The sequence below is a fragment of the Sphaerodactylus townsendi genome, linkage group LG10 (assembly GCF_021028975.2).
Source record: "Sphaerodactylus townsendi isolate TG3544 linkage group LG10, MPM_Stown_v2.3, whole genome shotgun sequence".
In the NCBI taxonomy this organism is placed as follows: domain Eukaryota; kingdom Metazoa; phylum Chordata; class Lepidosauria; order Squamata; family Sphaerodactylidae; genus Sphaerodactylus; species Sphaerodactylus townsendi.
In genome coordinates this window covers 33,177,415-33,197,011 of record NC_059434.1, presented here as the reverse complement: position 1 = coordinate 33,197,011, position 19,597 = coordinate 33,177,415, and the positions used below count along the sequence as shown (strand labels likewise).

Genomic DNA, 19,597 nt, shown 5'->3' with positions numbered 1-19,597 from the left:
CCAGCATGGCCAATTGGCCATGCTGGTAGGGGCTGATGGGAATTGTAGTTCCTGAACATCTGGAGAGCCGCAGGTTCCCTACCCCTGTGCTAGACTTTCCTGGCAATGAAAACAAAATCATGGAATTCACTGTTCTTGGGGTGGGGGTCGGGGGAGAGAACACTAGTCCAGAGCCATATTAGTGAAAATAAAGTTTTGACTTCCTTCGGCAATTTTTATTTCATAGTTCAGTCTACTCTCATCAGTGCTTGAAAGGTAAGCAGGGTTGGCCATAGCTAGCATTTGGATGGGAAGCCATCACGGAAGATTAGGGTTGCTATCTAGAAGAAGGCAATAATACCTCTGCTCATCTCTTTATTGAAAACCTCATGGCCATGAGTCAGTTGCAGGTTCATAGCACATAATTTAAAAGCAGGTGAGTAATTTCCTCAATACAAATAGCACCCCTCTCTCCAGCTGGTGTCAGCTTCAGAAGATCAAAAACAAAAGAAGGAACCTTCTAAACACATGCAAATAAAGCACGGGTGTGTGTGAAGGAGTTGTGAACTTTATACAAACAAACTGCTTGGAAATCAAGCTGTTCCCTCATAAGCTTGGCTCCTATAACAGACGTCAGTCAGACTGAGGAAGATCGTGAGGAAACACAGAGATGGCATGCTTTATAGCATCATGTTATGTCTTCTTGCCTTGAGGCATTACATACTGGGATGCAAGTGAGAAAGGCCTGAAATAATGGCCTGAAACATCCACAAAATACACACACATACACACATCCCTATTTTTTTTAACATCAAGCATGATGAAGAGTCCTGGTGAACTTGAGTATGTGTACAGCCAATGCAACCCAAATGTATTTTAAAATAGATTGGTTTTAAAATAGATCCTTACCTCACCCCTGCTTGATAATCCTAGAAAAAGAGGAAAAACACACCAACCTAGTGATGCCTCCCTGTGGCCACTCAACAAGCAAGAATACTAATTATCTAGATAACTATTTTCCCTATAGGTCAAAATATGGTTGGGATGACCACTTTGGCATTTCCCTGTTGGGAGCAGGAGGGCAACCCCAACATACACTGAAGCCAATTCACATTGTTGTTTTAAAAGTAGAAGATACACTTAACAACAACATAATAATGATTTCTTCTTCTGAATCAATCCACATAGGATATAATGCTAGCTACCATACCTTGAACAGAGTTAAGAAATAGCTTAATCTCCTGAAGAAATTTTTGTGTTTTTACAAGCCTATTTATTTATTGCAGTATGTATTGCACTTATTGCAGGAATAGTGACTTCTTCCAACTCCCTCACAGTTTGGATTCTATTTTTATTTGGGGAGGGGGGAGTTGCTTCAATAATCTTCCCTCAAATTTTACAGAACCTCGAAGAGCTAAAGGATTGGAGGAGAAAAAGTGCTTCCCCATTGTCATAAAAAGTCCCATCAGTGCAATTTCTGCCATTACTTTAATGATACAAAAAGGTAACATTGAATGGGCTTGCTGTTAATTTTTATGTTGCTGTTGCAGGAGTGCAGCATTATAACAAAAATTAAAAAGATATCTTCAAAGGGAACCATCCACCTCTCAATTACTTATTTTGTTTTTAATTTTGCAAAACATAGATTTCCTGCTCCTGGGAACCCTAAAAGCTCAGGCCACAGAAGTGCATACCTATGGGACTTCAAAAGAAAAACTGCAATTTTTGCAACCTATATGGACAGGGGAGCAGAACTAAAAAAGGACCACATGCTGCTCACTGGCTTCTCCACATATTTAAGCTGAAGAGCAGTCTGACTGGGGGAAAATCAAGATTTGATTGCAAAAAACTGTCATAATAAGCTTGGACAATCATCCTAGTTTATATCCAACCTTTCATCATGAAAGTGTACATGAAATCTTGCTACAAAAATCCAGTCCCCAAAGAATCCACTTTTCCTTACTTCACATCTTATCTGTGTACACTGTCTTTCATACTGCAAGTTGAAATGCATTCAGACTTTCCCCCAGCTCTCTTTGCTCTTAAAAAACAGAGAATAGACTCTGGCTAACAATCTTGGAGTACTTTTCCCTTTTCCTAGTTTCTTAAATCCAGTTTGTGGAGATTACTTCTTTAGAGCCTCAAACTGATGACCAGTAGCATTACTTTTGACGAGCATAGTATGAAACCATCTTTCTTGTTTTCATGGATTCAAAAAGCAATATTGCAGATAAATGCCCATTGTATGCAGAATAATGGCTTCGTTATGCTAAGCCATGTTTGCAGAATAATTTTCTCAAGTGTGTTTGGTACTCCATAATGGTTCATTGTTCCCAATTTCACAGCATCAATACCTGTCTTAATTGGCCTTTTAAAAATAACTGCTTTGCAGATAACTGTGAAACAGTAGCCACATACATCTATTGTATATTGGTTACTTACTTGCTATTGCTGGCTGACATTATTTGATAATAAGCACAGTATGTTGTACTGAAAAGTTGTAGTCTTTTGTAGTCAATTATAATCTTTTGAAAACTTGTGGTTGTATTCAGGATACTGATCCACATCTGCAAGTCTGTGATTTTTCCATTCTTGGAAATGAACCCTATGAATGTTTGCTGCTTGCAGCCTACTTTTGAACATTTTTGTAAGTATGGATAATGTGAGTGAGCTTTTCATGCAGTAATGCTAGACTGTTGTTTTTTAGTAGCAATTTTTAATGACAAATGAGAAAAACACACCAGAGCTAATATACATGGATTTAAAATATTGATCCTTTCATTATGCACTGTAGCTGTAAGATTATTGTCATTTTCTTCTGTACTTGTCCAAAAACACTGCTTTCCAAAAGAAGAAGAATAGTTTGTATTCATCTTCCACCTTTCTCTCTTGTAAGGAGACTCAAGGCAGCTTACAAACTACTTTCCATTCCTCTCCCCACAACAGACAGCTTGTGAGGTAGGTGGGATTCAAAACTGTGACTAGCCCAAGACTAGCATACTTCATGTGGAGGAGTGGAAAAACAGCCCTGTCCAGGCAGCCTCCTTGGTCTCTTCCTCCTTCCCCCTTTCTATCCTGTGACTGCCCACTGCCTCTACCTCCGCTCCCAATCGCTCCTTCTGTATGCTGTCCTGCTCTCTCTCCCATCAACCTTTCCCCACCACCCATCTGTCCCGTTTCCATCAATCACCACCTCCTCTACCCCTTCAGCCCACACCCTTTTGTCCTTTCCGGCTCTCTTCCCATCCCAAAAGGCCCCTCCCAACTCCCCTGAGCCTAAAGGCCCCTTCCAACTCCCCTGAGCCTAAAGGCCCCTCTCAACTCCCTTGAGCCCTCCCACCTCCTCACAATCTCACCTGGCTGAGTGGCAGCTCCCAGCCCCGCCTGAGGCCTTGGCCAAAGCCTCTCAGCTGTTTCCTGTCCGGAACTGATATGTGGCCTGGCCAAGCCTCCCGGCCTTCCACCGTTTGCCAGCCGGTGCCAGCCCTGTCACCTGCTGTGGCCTCTGCTGTCCGCGGGGCGCTCTTCAGGTGGCCCCCCATCTCAGCACCAAGCCTGGCAGGGGTGTGGGACTCAGCTCTGGTCACAGTCGCAGGGCTCCTGGGCTGTTCTACAGGGGAGTCTGGGGAGGGGGTTGCCCCTGCAGGGAAGTCCAGGGAGGGGGTTGCCTTGGCAGGGAAGTCCGGGGAGGGGGTTGCCCCCACACCTGGACAGACATGGAAGGTTTGTGCAAACTGTGAGTGATACAAATTATTTGCTTTGTTTATCTTCTATGTAATCAGACAGACACTGATCTTTACAAAGTGATCTTTTAGGAAAGAGTCCGTATATAAGACAACTACATGACCTGAGAACATAACAAAAATGCATACCATAATAGATTGCTAAGGTGATTCTGTGGCCCTCTTTTTTGTTCCTTTCTTCATGTATGCGATATAGCGCTATAACCTTTAGTTTTTGTTCCTATAGCTAGGTGTTAGCAGTTGCTTTTAAAAGGACCTCTGGTGGCATGAGAAATGCTCAAAATTATGCCTGTGAAGGGCTAACAGTGAGAAAATGGTGTTGGTTTGGGTGCAGCTCTTTCATAACAGGAAAATGCACACAATTCCTTCTAGACAGCATGCTAACACATATAGTTTGCTTTTTTAAAAAAAGTTTGGGAAGGAATGTTTGGGAAAGAGCATATTGCAAGCTGAGAAATACTGAAAATGGGCAATTACATCACAAACCAAAAGGTGATCCAGTTTGGAGACCAAAGTAGAGTAAAACCTCCATGTGGAAGCAGCCTTGGTTGCTTACTTCATCTAGAAGAAAGAGGAGGAGCAGTTTGGATTTATATCCCCCCTGTCTCTCCTGTAAGGAGACTCAAAGGGGCTTACAATCTCCTTTTCCTTCCACCCCCACATCGAACACCCTGTGAGGTGGGTGGGGCTGATAGAGCTCCGAAGAACTGTGACCAGGGATACATGGGGTATCACATGTCCCCAGATGCATGCCATTGGGTCATGTGGAGGGGTGCCAGATACCAGCCAGATCCTTGCGCCTGGCCTTGCCTGGTGCAGTGACCCAGCTGGCTCCTGGCACCTCCCTCCATGCCGGGGAACTGCTCACTGGCCAAGCTGACTAACATGGCCGCAGCAGCTCAGGTGGGCATCATTGCAGCAGGCTAGCTCCTGCCTTCCCTGGCCTCCTTGTCAGGGGCAGATCGGGGTGGGCCATGACTGCCACTCTAGGCCCCCCGAATGCAGCTGGAGCAGTCCCAATGCATGCTGACAGGGAGGCCGGGGAGGGCATGGGCTGGCCTGCCACCGTGGCACCCGCCTGAGTCACTCATTTGAGCCATCACTGTAAGTGGGGTGCAGGGGGCATCGGCAAGGGGGGGCGCTTGACCAAGTGTTGCCCCAGGTGCCATTTTCCCCCGGTACACCTCTGACTGTGACTAGCCCAAGGTCACCCAGCTGGCATGTGTTGGAGTGCACAAGCTAATCTGGTTCACCACAGCTCAAGTGGCAGAGCAGGGAATCAAACCCAGTTCTCCAGATTAGAGTGCACCTGCTCTTAACCACTGCATCACGCTAGCTGTCGGTTCTAGGTTCTGTTATCCAGATGTTAGTAAACCATGATTTTACAGCAAGTTTAAGCTACTGTGCACCAATTTCCTTTTTCATAGTGAGCACAGGAAATCTTTCTTGTTGGGTACTCTTGCCCTCTCCTGCTTTTATTTTTTATTTATTTATTTATTATTACATTTTTATACCGCCCTCCCCCGGAGGGCTCATGCTTTAATATGATGCTTCTGTTCTCCTACTTGAGCACTCCTTGACACCAAGGTGATGCCAACAGCTTTTCCACAATTCATGTACCCTGTATGGAAAAAAAATATTTAATTCCCTTGATATTTTATGTTTGATCATGCCAGATGGGAAAGCTACCTAAAAATGTCTGTTTATCTTTTAAACCAATCAGCCATTACAGGATAAGAAGAGTGTCTTTATAGAAAGAATTACAGTAAGAAATTTATTTTTAGCATAAAAAGAGCTCTACCCTCCACACTATTGTATGAACTGAATAGCAAAAACAGTTGGACTCAGTTAGAACTGACATGCACACATCTTATTGGAAATATCCACGCTGAATGTCTCCCTCCTCCCAAGAAATAGTAATTCAATGCACCACCTAAAATAGTTCATACTGGTTATAGTAACTGTACAACAGAGCTTTTAACCCATTTGTGTTATGCAGTAGTTATTTGCTTTTTGCTTCTGTATAGTTACTTACAGGGTTACACTCTTTAGTTTCTTGTTTTTGCTTGTAAATTGTATAGTATTTATATACTTCTATTAATTGTCTTTTAATTGGACTTCTAGTATTGGGTTTTGATTCTAAGTGAATGATATTATTTTAAATGGTTGAAACTTTGTGATCCTTGGTCCAGAGCTTTGTGTTATTACCCTAAATATTTCTAGTTTTCTATTTCTAGTTTTCACTCTGTTCAGATCTCTGACACCCTTCCAAGTTTGTAGTTGCACCTCATCACCTACAATTAATTTTCTGAAGAGGTACTTCCTTTTAAACCCATTGATTTGTGGACTCAGAAGTGGGTGGCTATGCTCAGGAGTGCGCTGTTAAACCACAGATTCCTTAGTAGTATTTTGTGGGTCGCTGCCTAGATTTGAGGGTGTCTTTAAACTGGATATGGAACTTTTGTTTCAATGTCAGGAAGGTGTGTTCAGTCCACATGCATCAACATGAATATGACCCATTTTGCAGTTCAAGCCCCAATCCACAATGGAACATGCTGAGTATAAGGAAAAAATACTTCTATAATAAAAGAGTTGGTAGCTTAAGTCTATTCTGCACAGCACAAATAAGACATCCTGAGTACAGAAAAAAGTCATCTCGGGAAGGAACTCTGCATAACCTTTTCCCCAAGACATCCTAAGGATGCTTTATTTCCGCTCCAGCCAATTTTTGTTGAAGTTGCTAAAATGTGGACTTTTTCCCTAAAGTCATTTGCAAGTGATCTTCTACTACTAGCTTTGCAGAGCTCAGGAGCTGAGGAGACATTTTATTTTTCCCATCCAACCATTAAAGCCTCTTGTCAGGTTCCTCCTCTGCAGGTGCCCAACATTTTGTGCTTCAGGAATTCTCTGTGTTCGCAGCTATTTAGTGACAGTTGCCCAGGATGTTTGCTCTGCAGGCTCTGACCGTGGGTGCCTTCTCAGCCTGTAAAGACATGGTTATACACCACTCATTCTGCTGATTCCATCAACATATAATTTTCCCTTTTTAAATTTTTGATGAGCTGTCTTTGAAGCTATGCAGACACAATATGAAAATTGTGTGATTCTGTGATTCTGTGTAGCTGTGTTAGCTGTGATTCTGAAATTGTGTCTGTGTAGCTTCAAAGACAGCTAATTGGATTTTTAAAAGGGAAAACTATATGTTTCTGGAATTGGCAGAACAAGCTGAATACAAGCATGTATTTTGCAAGCTGAAAAGGATTGTATCCGGCAGAGCAAACGTCTGTGCCCATGGAGAATCCCCACATCACAAAATATCGGGTGCAAGAGCTTGAAACTCGGGTGGGGGAAATGGCAGATGTGCAGGGAGGAAGCCTCTTTCTCCACTCATGCCTTCTTTTTTTCTGAACAAAAAACTAGGAGGCAGCTTTTTTAACTGTTGATAAAGGGATGAGATGCCACAACAAACTTGGAAGAAATATGAAGAATGTGGATAGAAAGAAATCAGAGGGTATATTGAGGGGAATAATACAGATAGCTGGGCCGGCGATGTGATGGTCATATTCACATAGGCGTGTATCTTAGGAGACTTCTGTCTTCTAAATTCATATAATCACGTTAGAATGGTGCTCTAATTGTAGGTTGTATAGGAACAGCAGCTGTATCTGATTTTTGGCTTATACTTGCTTTTACTTTGTATAGCACTGAGTTTGAAAGTTAGCCAGTCCTTCCAATCTTTTTGATTCCAGTATCTTGATATTATTTGGTGGATTTTAGGCTGCAGATCAGGAAATCCCCTGTAGAAAATATTTAGGCTTCAGGCCTGCCTGCTGACACTGCTGCTGAACACCCCCTGCTATTATCAGTCTGTGGAACATGGTTGTCTAATGTGCCTTTTACTTCAAAGGAAATATCTGGTATATCTTGGAAGTAAATGAAAATGTGAGTCCACAGTATCTGAGCTGAATTTCAAAATCATACAATAAAAGCTTTTTCTTCCTTCTATTAACTTCTGCTTCCTCAGCCTGTGCCTTTATCAGTGCAAAAAGCCTTCCTCTCTGGTACCAGTACATCTTGCTTGTGCTCATGTATAGACACTTGTCTGTGTTCTTGCCTGCCTGCCTGCCTGCCTGCTTTCCTCTGTGCACTTGTTTTTATTGTTTTTGTTTTGCTTTTCCCTCTTAATTTATCTTCAAAGTCTTCATGATTTTAGATTGACACCATTCTTTGGTTTCATTTTTAATCCAAGCCCCATCCAGACCCTGTGGGGAAAATTTTTTTTACTCATGTTTCTTAGATGTGTTACTTGCCTGCTGTGCTCTTTTGAAATCTTTAGTGATATTGAAAGGTTTCCTCCTTATCCTGCATTTTCCCCATTAACTTTACTGCAGTTGCTGGAAAAATCACCTCCCTCAGACCTCGCATGGTCAGTACCAACAGAACGTTAAAAAAAATTGGTGGGCCAAATTAGAACAACCCAGCACTGTTTTAACACTATACTGCTACTAGTCTGGCCCTCTGCAGCACTTTGTGAAATCTGTGGATATGTCTTCCTGTGGCCCTTCATGATTTGTCCCGCTACTGCCAAAAACTTCAAATCTGTTTTTTAAAGAAAATTCACTTGCAACACTTTCCTAATGTGCTTTTCTAGTCTATTATGAAGACCATGAGGGGCCAGTCCCTTGCAGCAATTGCAGGGATTAGGTTAACAGAAGAAATTTTGTCCACCCCTCACCCTAGCTTTTTCACCTGAAGATAAACAAAAGGAATCAGTGTCTAGGCAAATGCATGGAAGTTTTAAAAAGCTTATAGTATTGTGACACTTCTATACAACACTGCATGTATCCCAAAATATTAAAAAAACAATTAAAACACAGCGGGGGTATGACAACACAACAGTGGGGAAGGCCTTCAAGTGCACATCAGGTGTGAAAGCATAGCTAACAATGTAGAGACAACTAATTACCCTATGGAATTTTTGTTGCATCAGATTTTATACACAACTGCATCGGTAGCCTGTCCACCACAAACCACCCTTGTGCAGAAGCAAGCCTGATTAGTAGTAATACCAGAGAATTTGTGACAATTTGGATTCAGTGGAAGAGCTCAATTTCAGTATGAAACCACAGTCATGTCATTTCATGACAATATTTTTTTAAAATAGACATCTACATGTATCTAACAGCAGATATCTGTGAATATCTAAATCTGTGCATTAGGGCCACGTGGATATTAAACAGATAATTTTGCAATCTTGTGTAACTTCCCAGGTATGCAGAAAAATCTGAAAACTTTAAAAAATGATTTGGGGCTTATAATTTCTCCAAAAAACCACATGGCCAGTCAATAGCCCATCTCCTCCAGCAGCTACTGCAATAGTGAAGTTGACAGGAACAGCAGCAGCTCATGTGCTATATGCTGGACACCATGCCAGGTGTGCCGTAGCTGCATCTGGCTTGCCAGCTGTGTAGGCAGTAGGGGGCAGGAGCTATGCCAGGCTCACTGGGTGGGACCCAGAACTGTGCTGGGCTCCCCGGCACTTAAAGCAATTGGGGGAGTGGAAGATGCTGCAGGCCCAGGGACAAAACCATGTGGGGCTTGCTGGTGACAGAGGTGGTATGGGCAGCCAAAACTGTTCCAGACTAGCCAGCAGTGGATACAAAGGGAAAAACTTTGGTTGGCTCCAGCAATGCTGTACAGAAACCATGGCTAAGAGGGAGAAGGGTTTCCTTTGTATTACCTATAAGACAGGTGTCTAATTTTGCATGAATTGCGTATACATGTAACATAAAATTTAACATCAAATTTTTAAAATGGAAATATTTGCCAAATAAATAAATGGGATGAATGCCTTCCTGACAATTAATAAAATATGCACATTTTCACATCTCTACTGATTAGTTGCAGATAGGTTGCATTTTAATTTTGCTTACAGATATAAACTTCTGTGTAGCTTTTAACAGAATGTTTCAGCAAAGATGCCAATACACTGTGGACTGCCCTTTCTAACCCACAATAGCAGCGTAGCTCTGTTGTCTCAAAACATTCTTCTGAAATGATGCTGCTCTAGGGGGAAGGGATGTTATTTTACTACTGGAAACTCTTTATTGCAAATTCTTTTATGCTTGATAAGTATTTGAAGCTAACTTTAAACAAAGAAGCTGATCAGTAGTTTTATGACTTGATTTGTTTTAGAGCCTAAACAGCTTAGGGAAATGTTTTAGAAACGATGTAATCCATCCATGTGGAATAAAGCCTGGAAAATTAAGCAGAATAAACCTAAAAAGCAAAGTACATTTTCCTGAGTTAGCACTTGAGCTGTTGTTTGCTGACCCAGTGTAACAGTTGTAGTATATTTTTTTATAGTCCATAGTTTCAGGAAGCCAAAGGAAGTTTAATGGGTATTCTGTTTAAAACACACACACACTGTTTTGTATCTGATGTATCTGAACTGCTGATTAGAACTGTAATTTGCTGTGAGTGAAGTTGCCCACCAATTGTCTTAAACTCCATCTTTATTCTCAGAGGCTGTTTCCGCACAGGAGGAATACAGCGCCCCAGGGATAGCAAAAATGCCATCCCTGAGATGGTGTTCACACAGCAGGCACTGCTGCAATGCAGCAGCGCCAGGCTCGTGCAGCCCAAGTGGCGTGGAAACACCACTTTTCAAAAATGGCGCCTTCCACCCGCTGCCGTGGAAGGTGGTGTTTCCAGCACACAGGACGGGCACTGGTGGCTCATGGGGGGGGTAGAAAATCACCCTCCAGACCTCACCCCTCACCCCCAAAGGCCGCTGCTGGGCCAGCCTCGCCAGCCAGGCCTCACAAAGGCCACTGCTGGGTGCACCTTCTTGGCCCTGTCAGGTAACTGGGGCATAGGGGGCGAGTGCAAGGTGGTGGTGTAGAGGGGCAAAGGCCTTCCTGCACCCCCCACACCCAAAAAGGCCAGTTAGGCCTTCAGGGGCCTTGGCAGAGGCCTTCCCTCCCCCTGCACCCAAAAAGGCCACCAAGCCATGCAATGGGCCTGTCAGAGGCCTTCTCGTGCCCCCTGCCACCCAAAAAGGCCACTCAGGCATGCATGGGGCCCAACAGATGCCTTCACATGCACCCCTAGCCACCCAAAAATGTCACCCAGACCCACATGGGGCCTGGCAGAGGATTTCCTGCAACCTCCTCACCATCCAAAAAGGCCAGCTAAGCCAATGGGGCCCAGCAGAGGCCTTCCCTCCTCTACCACCCTTTCCCATTTCCCCCACCCAGCCATCCCTTGCCACCTTCCCTCACCCCAGCTATCCCTTGCCACCTTCCCTCACCCCAGCCATCCCTTGCCACCTTCCCCCACCCCTAGCCACTTCTTGCCACCCTCCCCAACCCCTAGCCACCCCTTGCCACCCTCCCTTCATCCCTAGCCACCCAGTGCCATGCACCCCCACCCCTAGCCATCCCTTGTCACCCCTTGCCACCTTCCCAACCCCTAGCCACCCCCGTCACTGTCTCCAACCTGTAGTCACCCCTTGCCACCCTCCCCAAATCCTAGCCACCCCTTGCCACCTCCCCAAGTCCTAGTCACCCCTTGCCACTTTCCCCAACCCCTTGCCAACCTCCACAACCCCTAACCACCCCTTGCCACCCTCCATCCACCCCTTGCCAACCTCTCCCACCCCTAGCCACCCTCCTCAACCCTTGCCACCCTCCCTCCACCTCTAGCCACCCTCCCCAACCCCTAGCCACTCCTTCCCACACTCCCCCACCCCTAGCCAATACTTTCCATTTTCCCTGCCCCTAGTCATCCCTTCCCATCTCCTGCACCCCTAGCCATCCTTTGCCACCTTCTCCAATCCCTACCCAACCCTTGTCTCCCTCCCGCCACCCCTAGCTCAGCTGGCATTGTTCTGAGAGGTGGTGATTTTGGGGTGAAGGTGCAAAAATCAGGAGGATCCATCAGGATCCATGTTTTCCAAGCAGGTTTTTGTGCCACAGAATATGGGATGTGTGATTGTTGTGTTCAGACATGTGGCCAGGGGCTTGGGCAGTGGTGGGATTAAAATAATTTAACAACGGGTTCCAGTGGTGGGATTAAAATAATTTAACAACTGATTGTTTACAAGCACCATTTTAACAACCAATTCTGCTGAAGTGGTGCAAACCTGCTGAATCCCACCACTGGGCTTGGGCTATGATGTGATGCTGATTTGGAGTGGACTTAGTGCACAAACCATAAGGATCCATGAGGATCCATGTTTTCCAAGCAGGTTTTTGCACCACTGCGGTGACACAGAGCATGGGATGCAAGATTATTGTGTTCAGACATGTGTATGAGCTGTGATGTGCAGGTGGTTTTTGGTTGACCAAGTGAAAAAATAATGAGGATCCATGTTTTTCAAGCAGGTTTTTGTGCCACTGTGGCACCATGAAGCATGGGATGTGAGATTGTTGTGTTCAGACAGGTGGCTAATGGCTGGAGTTGTGATGTGCTGGTGATTTTGGGATGACAGTGCAAAAATCATGAGGATCCATGTTTTTCAAGCAGGTTTTTGTGCCACTGTGGTGCTACAGAGTGTGGAATGCATGATTGTTTCGGTGCTGCCTGTAGACTAAGACATATTATACAGTTTCATGGTGGTTTCATTTCATTCCAATGCAAAAATCATACGAATTCATGAGGATCTATTTAAAATGATCTGGATCCAGCTTCTACCCAGATTTGTGAGTTGAGGCATGTTTTGTAATGTGATGGTGACTTTGAGATGACCTGGTACCCCAAAACCTTTGTTTGGCAGTGGTGGGGAAGGATGGCTGCCTATATGAGAGGGTGGGGCAGAAAACTCAGATTTTGCCCCGGGCTCCATTTTTCCTAGCTATGTCACTGATATGGTCACACCAAGTTTTGACACCAATCCGCCAGGGAGATTTAGCTCAATTATACCTCTGCCCAGTAAATCTAGTATTTTTTTACATTAGCACATACCAGTAGTTTTGATTTGTAGGTTATACTAAGCCAGTACACATGCAATTGTGTTATTCATTTTTGCAGTGTCCTTGTCAACAAACATTTCAAGAATCCATCATGTTTTGAGTTTTACTTAGGAAACAAATTTCAAATTAATCCAGGATCCCAATCCCAATCTAACGCAGAGTTAAAAGTATCATGAAGCACATTGGAACCTGTTGAAGCCAATACAGTTCATCATGTTCAGCCATTTAACCTGTGGCCAAAGTGAATATAATTGTATAAGTGCAACCTTGTGTGTATGTGTTTGTGTGTTTGAATATGCATGTGCTATACTGGCAAGAAAATTATTGAAATATTTTCTGGAATTATGTGGATTAAAACCAAGCACATTCAAAATAGTGTAATTGTTGTAAATATGCAGTTTGGTGAATATGCTAACCACTTTGCTATAAATAATTTCAGTGTGTTTTGATGTGCTCACATTTTATTGATTAGGTATATTTTTTCTGATTTTAGACAGCTACTGAAATAATAACATACATCTGCCAGTCTGCCCTATTTCCCCAGAAAACAGCAGTTCTGTGTTCCACAAACTAATATCTGTTATTTGGTTGCCTATAGCCACATTTTTTCCAGCATTTAAAACTAGAAGAAATATTATTTCCCCCCTTTTCCTACCCAATTTTCAATGGAAAGCAGATTTTAGCAGACTTTAAAAAAATCTGTACAGATTGTCCTGCTCTGGAATTTGCTGCTTCTTTATTTTATAGCAGCTTGGGTTTTGGCAACCTTTATTCACATCTGCATGGTTTTTAGGCATCTGGTGAGAATGAAGGATTGGAATGGTCATATGTAAATATCTTATGATTATAATTACACACTTGATAAAAGCTGTCTTTGGTCGTTTCTGCATGGTCCAAATTTCCCAGGTTGAGCAAGGGAAATATCCCGGTTTGGCCAAGAAGTTTGCACGGTTCCCAGTCCTAAGGCAGATTTGTCCCACAATACTTCCCTCATCCCAAGATTTTCAAGAATCATCCATTGGAGATTCTCTTCCAAAATCCCGTGGTTAACACTCTACCATGTAAACACCACTAGAGCAGAACCAGTTTATTTTTCCAACCCAGTGGGCACGTGAGAACGTGAGTGGGAATATGATGTGATGCTGTGCCCCATTGTTTTTTGCTACGGCTTGCCATGTTGAGGTCTGCACCAGGTCCTATCCAGAACTGGAAAAGGAATGGGTTTTGTCCCCCCCCCACTGCCCCAAAACAAAAGCCAATCAAAATGCAAAACACCGGGGATGGTTGCACCTGCGTGGTTATGCTTGCAGTGTAAATACAAAAGACACAACTTCGTGTGAAACAAACTGGAGTATTTCCTTCTGGTTGTCACTCAATTCCTTCGCAGAAATGGGCAGCCATGCAAAGGGAGAGACCAGGATAAAATGGACCTGGATTGTAAGAAACCAACTGTAACCCGGTGTAAGTGTGCCATGCAGAAACAGCCTTTTATAAGCATCATCTGAGTGTTTTGTTTGATGTTTTGACACAGTTATGGTCCTTGTTGGCAAAACTCAAGGTGAAAAGACTGACCAATTTGCTATAAACACAGTATATTCCTCAGGAAAAAGGTATAAATATGAGAAACTGGAATCCACATAAACCATTTTTCCTCTCTCTCTGGATGTGATTAAACTGCTCTATAAACATGTCTTGTTTTAACAGCCTCATAACACAATGCCTGTAAGTTTTGCCTTTTAACCCTGCAAGTATGCATGATAGTTTCTGTTAGAAAAAGCTAAATAAATAATTGTTATTGAATAAGTAATAAAGTCTTTGTGATTGTAAATATGAGGAGAACAATATTAAAAAGTGGAGAGGAGAGGATCTCAAAAATAAACCTTCAAAGAAAAGAGAAAAATAAGAAAAACTGTACATAATGCATAACTGTGTGCACCTGAATATGTAATACATATATATAAATATACAAAAAGGTGTACAGAACCTCTTTTGATTGTAAAGAGTAAAATCAGATTATATGGACAAAATTACAGAATTATGCATACAAGAATTAATACATCAATTGCAACAATTTCTACAGAGAAGTGAAACTTGAAGTACAATCTGATTGGAAAGGTTGGACTTTGGCCCAAAGGTAAATTTGGAATTTTGATTCACATTCTGATTCACAAATTGAATGTGAACAGTAATAATGTTGAAGCTGCTGAAAAATAACTTCAGACTTTACCTGTTCCTTTTTTGGTCTGAAATCACTGTTAACTTCTCAGTTCACATATGTGGTTGTTTAGGTGGAAGTGGGTAAAGGAAAAAGTGCACTCTTTCGAAATTATGCAGTAGGTAGCATTTTATGTTTGAGTATGAGCATGTGTATCTGACCTCAAAAGATCAGCTTCTTTAAAATAAAAGTTCCAATACATTCATAATATTGTCAGTGTTCTCCAAACCATTAACATTTTGGGGAAAAAACCCTGTTAATGACACTCCACAATTTTATTTAGTAATTTTTACAACAGCCACGAGGTGGTGCTGATGCAATAACTTTTAGAATGTCCTCTGCAAAACATGCCTGTTAACAAGCCGCATGAATTTGAAAATGTTGCTGTCAAACAGATGTTCTTGTCTTTGATGCTGTATCTCAACTAAGGTGGGAATGATGAGGTCGGGAAGGTTAATAAATTTATTATGTGGCGGAAAAGTTATTTCTCCTTGCCCAAGAGACAGAAAAGCCATTATTTTTATAGCATAATACCAGCTTTTCTTTGTCCATTTTGACACAGAGTTCTCCTAATCCTTTTCATAGCATGTAGTTTTTTGTTATTCTTTGTATGCTGTCCTCTTTTTAGTTATGAGCAAGGAATGTAACATTCATAAAGAGCTTATTGTAGTTCCTTGAAGGATGTTAAAGAGCCCCAATACAGTTAAATAAATCTGTCCAAGGAAAGCGCCTTGGGCACTGATTTACAGATCAGTCCGCAATGAATCCCAATGCAAAGCAGTGAATGGTATTAGATTATTACAATTACTGTAAAAATGAGAGAGATTTGGGCCCAAGCAAAAATCTTTTCGCAGTTTGATCAAATAGACCCTGATCAAACAGTGCGTCATCAGGTCTGTACTGTGAACGCTACACACCCACCCACAAGCATACACCCATGTCATTTTCTTCACTTTCCCCCAAATTATATAGGTCATTTACGATTCAAAGCTCAGAGTGACTTCATGGGATGATAAAGCAATAATTATCATTGTAGGCTTCGTATTGTTTCACTGCTAACTATTACTGCAGCCGTAAAATCTCATACCATGCAATAAATGACTGTGTGTTTCCCTTTTTAAAACACCTACTTTTTTCCTCTGGCTTACAAGGTCAATCTATTCACAGGCCAATTCAAATGAAACCACCAAGAGTCATGTTGACATTTAAGAACTCCTGGGATTGTTACATTTGTCACTCTTAACCCAGATGTTTCATTTGGGTCACCAAATTGGCTAATGAGGGGACCGAGCTGGAACTGTTCCCTATGGCAGATCTCAGTGAATTTCACTATTGTTAACAATGATCTAAAATTAAGTAGATGTAATGCCATCATCTTTGCAAATGAGTCACTGATGTTACCCTCACAGCTGCAAAACTGATTGCTCATTTTAATCAATCCTTATGTATTTATTTGGAGGGCAGGGCTCTGTGCTGGAAACAATGCTTTTGAAGCAAAACTAAATATAACCCACCAAATAAAATACACACTTAAATAGTGTATGCTTGCCTATGAGCTTTAATTATCTAAGCCAGGCTTCAGTCTAATTTCTAAAGTAGCTGCAACAATCATGTTTGACAGAAAGTTCACATTTTGTTGTGAAAGTGCTGGCAGAGAATGCATGCATAACTTCCACTTGTCTTTCTTTTCTTCTAGCATCATGCAGAGATTTAAGCCATGTAGTTGCATTGTGGAATGATGCGTGTGCTGTACACAAATTTTAATTTCAGTAAGAGATCTGTTTTTTACTTTGCTTGTTGTATGAAAGTATTGGAAGGTACATCAGCATCTCTGTAGGTAAAAGCAGGTTCTTCTTAAATAGGGATCGTACAGGGATTTTGACCTATATGCAATTTCCCTAGAACTGTAGAAGAAATTGCAGGTGTCATAGTGCAATCTCAAATAGAGGCACACCACCCTAAATTCATTGAAGTGGGTGGAGGTAGAAGGGTATTAACTGTTTTTAAGTCAGCACTGTCCTTCTCATGTCTCCTTAGAGCAGTGATGGCAAACCTTTTCGAGACCAAGTGCCCAAATTGCAACACAAAACCCACTTATTTATCACAAAGTGCCAACACGGCAATTTAACCTGAATACCGAGGTTTTACTTTAGAAAAAACGGTTGACTCCAAGGCGTGCGTTACTTGGGAGTAAGCTTGGTAGTCAATGGCTTTGCTTTGAAGCAACCGTGCAACTCTTCCATTGGGTGAATCACGACCCTAGGAGGGTTTACTCAGAAGCAAGCCCCATTGCCAGCAACTGAGCTTACTCCCAGGTAAAGGATCATACTTTAGTTCTTCACATGAAAATCAGTGGGGTTTAACAGCGCTTAACAGGGTTACCTACACTAGGTCTTAGGTTTAATGCTAATAATCAAGCCCAGTGGCCCAGGCCAGCGTAGATGTGGGTGGGGAGCACTCTGTTTGTCCATGCCCACAGAGAGGGCTCTGAGTGCCACCTCTGGCACCCGTGCCATAGGTTCGCCACCACTGCCTTAGAGTAAATGTGGAAAGCTCACAGTCCCATAATTGTGGATTAAGGTTGGATCCAATTTCTTTTGGTGTAGTAAAAGAATTTGTATTCAAATTCAGATATCCACAAAGAATTTGTATTCAAATTCAGATATCCACAAAGTGATCAAGAGATATCCACAAAGTGATCAAGAGTAAAAGGACTGGCACAGTTTCTCCTTTACCATCTAAACAATGTCCTCAAGTGTCATGAATGTCCAGAATGGAAAGCTGATGTGTTTTATATATTTTGTATATGAAGCATGTGGCAATAGGAGCCCCTTCATCTGCATATTTGTTCCTCTTTGCCAAGGAGCTCAGGGCAGTATAAATACTTTTCAACTATCTCATCTGATTCTCACAGCTAGGTTGGATTAACAGAGAAAGAAAGAGCAAGAAATCAACTGACTAAAGGGCATGACACAAATTCTGAGGCTGGTGGTTGATTTGAAAAATCCAAAAACACACCTGGAGTTCTAATCTCCAAACTCTAGCATCATGTATGTCGAAACTTTGTCAAAGTGCAAGTCTAAAGTCATTTTACTAACTTTTTGATATAATACATACATCTCTCTTTTTCAATAATTTAGAGCACATCTAAAGTAAGGTAAACAACAAACTAATTGAAGAAAGTGTTCTGAAAATAAAGGGTTATGGTATGTTACAACATGTTAAGAACAGTCTACTGAAGTTTCTAAAAAGTAGGTTCTGGTGGATTTTTTGGAAAGGGAGAGAAGGAAGGTACTGGTTTACTTTCTCTTCTGAATTCAGCCCCAGCCTGAGAAATAGAGAAGCCACTATGCAGCCCAATGGACTTTGCCACTCTTTTTGCAAACATAAACCCACACCAGCAAAAGGGGCCATATTCGAGCTAACAGGCTACAGGAAGCTAATTAAAGTCATCTCTGCCTTCAGGAATATCCCAATTGGCGGTGGTCGGGTTGGTTTGTTTCAGGTTACATTACATTAATGTATTATTAACCTGTCAATCTCACACACATAATTTTTCCATCTAAATTTAATTCTCCAACTTCTCTTCCTCTCCTGTTCAATATAGTTGCTTCAGTATATAAAACTTTCTAATACTTAAAAAAAGGGCACCTCTGGGGTTTTTATCAACGGAGACACAGCCCCAGCAATAGCAAAATATGAATCTAAAATGCATATCTGTCTCTGCGTATTTCACTGGGAACATTTGCCCACTTCAAGGTAGTGCAACTTGGCACTGCTTCCAGAGATGCCTCCGGTCTAGAAACTCCAGGCATTCAAAGGTTAAATCAATTTCATTTCAGTACTGACCTGTGTGAAGCTCATAATGAAGGCAAGCACAAAGACTTGTCAGTCCTCCATACCTGAAGTGTCCAGCTTTCAGAGCATGGGTCAAAGACTCTTTTCATACCATACACAGTCCATAACTATGTACTAAGACAGAAGTCTTAGAGGTTAAAGTGATAGAATAGGTTATGTCAGACTCTTGGATTTACCAAACACTGTTGACCTGTATTTGAACTTTAGATCTCAGTGCTCTTGACCCAAATATGTCAGATGAGGAAAAATCTCACACAAAGAAGCTGTGAATCTCCATCATTAGCTATTCTGCAATACCCAAGTGATCTTTTTAGCAGTTCCTGAGTACACTTACTTCTAAGTAAGTGTGTGTAGGCTTGGGGATCATAAGGAAGCCATGTAAAATTATTCACTTTTATAATAACAGGCTGATTTCTAAGATGTGCCATCTGTAACTTGTGAAGTACACACTTTTATGAGTGAATAGTGCTTGAATATGTGTATATCTAAACATTTATATCTATATCTAAAACAGCACGTATATCTAAAATCAGATTAATATTGACATTTCTTACAACTTCTATATCTTTTGATCTCTGTATTTGTAGTTAAAAAGCTGTTAGGCACTTCCAAACCAAGGCTGCCCATACTGTTTTGTTTTAAGTTGGTTGGCAGATAGTTCAATATATCCAATCATTTGTTGGGCAATTAAATACATCGGCTGTTTTTCTGCAGTTTGTCATTCATTTTATTAGTTCATAAAACCTAGTAATGTGAACTGCTGGTATTATTTTATATACAGGTAAGTGGCCTAGGTTTTTTGGTTCTTTTTTTCTAATTAGGAAGGG

At 41.9% G+C, this 19,597-nt stretch overlaps 1 long non-coding RNA gene across 1 annotated transcript in view; it reads right to left on the bottom strand.

The window, feature by feature from the left end:
• Window positions 1-18,828, bottom strand: part of LOC125439725 — a 29,802-nt gene extending 10,974 nt beyond the window's left edge. Inside the window, exon 1 of the long non-coding RNA XR_007245571.1 lies at window positions 18,762-18,828. This is a non-coding gene — a long non-coding RNA (uncharacterized LOC125439725). The remainder of the gene's footprint in view (window positions 1-18,761) is intronic.
• Window positions 18,829-19,597: the final 769 nt, after the last annotated feature.